Genomic DNA, 2,473 nt, shown 5'->3' with positions numbered 1-2,473 from the left:
TATACGCGAGAGCGGAGACAATCGTCTCTTTACTGTCTCCTAGTAATCTAGAGATAAGACTCTTAAAAGTTGTTTTTGTTTTAATGAACTTCCGAAGGTAGTTATTTTACCCATCTTTTGGAGAAATGATTATTACTTTCTACTATTATGCCACCATCTGATTGACTCAAATTTATATATTTCGGGTCAATCGTCACATTATTGTCCCATAGTATCCTAGAAAGTAGACACTTGAAATTTTTAGCCTTTATTTCCATTAATATCTTACCACCTGTTGGCTCCAATTCGCATGTTTTGAGCCATTCATCAAGAATAAAAGTAAATCGTCATTATCCTAGAACACTTCCATGTCCTAGTTTTATAGCAACAAAAGAAGATCGAGTTAAATAGCTAGTAATGTGACTGACTTCCAAGAACCCATTACCATCCCTTGACTATTTTTGACCGACTTTTGAGTATCTCTTTGTAGGGTGTAGAGTGACGATTGACTTCCTCATAGGACAGGTCGAGGTTAAAATTGTTGGTCACCTGGATAGTCAGGTGGCTAGGGGCCACCACAAGTGGTCAGTTCAGGACTGTTCCGTCGAACTGCTGGGTACTTTTTCACCAACACATGCTTAGAGTTAGATACTCCTGTTGAAAAGTCGGACAATTAATTCAAATATTTACATAAAATAAGGATTTTATTCATAAAGATTTATCAAAGGTTGATAGAACGAATTGTAGGTTTGTGGTTGTATACAACACTACAAACTGGTGTTGCCAGAGTGGTAGCGGCGCTGGTATGTCCGCGTTTGCCGGGCTTGGAGCTTGCCGGATGGGGGTGGTTCTTGCTACCACTCTAGACATCTACACACACACACATACAAATAAAAAATCATACCAGCTAAGAAAATAAAAAAATAATAAAAGGGGCACCGAGTAGGTTCGTCTGTCTCCCTGCTGAAACGTACCTACAAACAAGATATCTGGAAGATGTAGAGCCAGGTTAAACACTCTCACTCGGGATTGGATAATCCCGCCATGATATCCAAATATTAGGGATGTCCCAAAATTTACCCTGCAAGCATTCACCTTCCCTACTTACTGCCACTTATGTTGTTTAGTCGATCATTTTAATTGATCAAGACTTTTAAAAATTTCATCTAAACAATAGATTTAGATTTAATTTCGTTTGGCATTAATTTGAATTTCAGATTCAGGTTTAAAAATTTAAGTTTTAAAAATTTAACATTTAGTTTTAGGTTTAAATTTAGGTTTTAAAAATTAGATTTAAGATATAGCTTTAGTTTTAGATTTAGCTTTAGTTTTAGATTTAGCTTTAGTTTTAGATTTATGTTTAGGTTTAAATTTATGCTCTCAATTTATGTTTCAAGGTTCAAAGGTTCATAATTCGCTTGGGGATAAACGGGAACTGGCAAGTGTTTTCTGCTACAATGGTGCTGGTTTACGGGAGGCAACTATAGAGCGGAGGAGTTCTTCTGGTGGATGAGGTTTTCCTATCCGTCCGTATTAGTGTCCGTTCGGGTAAACCAGGTAAGTAAACGAAATATCTCTATTTTCACCTTATTCCTTTTATTTATTTATATTTCTTTTTAGGGAAACTACCTTCATAATATTGAAAGAATCCAAGGACTCAAATACCGAAACATATTTACGGTTACAGGCCAGAGCACTAACCTATTATGCGCGCACGCTTGGATATAATGGGAGCTTCAGGCGAAATGGCGACGGTAAGACACCACGGGGTAACGATTTCCTATTGTATAAAAATATTTTATCCTAACTAATAAGAATTTTTTCTATAAAGAAAAGCAATGGTGGACCGTTCGTCTTGTCGTACAGGTAAAATCTATCACTTATTCGAAAAACCAAAAAACTAATACCAGAGCACAATCAGACGTGGTGATGCTGGAAAACAGTTTCTCCCTCGTTGGATGGAGTCGGTGTTGAGGGGCTTGCAGGTTTGATTATATATTTTTTTATTTTTTATATTTTAAGATTTAGTTTTAAGTTTAGCAGTTCTTTAAGATGAGTTCGAGCACACATTAGATTTAAAGGATCCTTCGATAAAATGCACTGAACTATTGGCTCTTGTCACCTGCATCTTGTGTATAACAAACCTGAAAGTGAGAGTCTGTAAGCTCTTTGCTAAATCTTGAACGTGCCTTAGTAAATACTTTATTAATCGTATCGAAATAATCCTTAACAACCAGTTGTAGGGAAAGAGCAGCACATTTCACTGATTGTACTGAGAACACAGAGATTTCTGCAACAGGGTCACTAGAGATTGTAGTGTGATCAGGCTCATTTTCAATCTCCTCGTTGAATAATCTCACCATTTTCATCAAATTCCGGCAATTATCCGTAATAGTGTAAATTTGATTTTTGAACTTTGGCTTTAAGATACTCAGCTATAAATTGAAACTTATTAAGGTTTTAAATAATGCCTCTTTTTTTTGCCAAAAAAATA

The 2,473-nt window shown here is 36.1% G+C and overlaps 1 long non-coding RNA gene across 1 annotated transcript; it reads left to right on the top strand.

Annotated features, from left to right (window-relative positions):
- Positions 1-1,461: 1,461 nt before the first annotated feature.
- LOC124418682 lies at positions 1,462-1,883 on the top strand. The gene is made up of 3 exons (XR_006940139.1): positions 1,462-1,536; positions 1,600-1,733; positions 1,811-1,883. It is a non-coding gene; the product is annotated as an uncharacterized LOC124418682 (long non-coding RNA).
- The last annotated feature ends 590 nt before the right edge of the window (positions 1,884-2,473 follow it).

Source organism: Lucilia cuprina, chromosome 3 (assembly GCF_022045245.1).
Source record: "Lucilia cuprina isolate Lc7/37 chromosome 3, ASM2204524v1, whole genome shotgun sequence".
NCBI classification, from domain to species: domain Eukaryota; kingdom Metazoa; phylum Arthropoda; class Insecta; order Diptera; family Calliphoridae; genus Lucilia; species Lucilia cuprina.
This window is presented reverse-complemented; position numbering and strand designations above follow the sequence as displayed.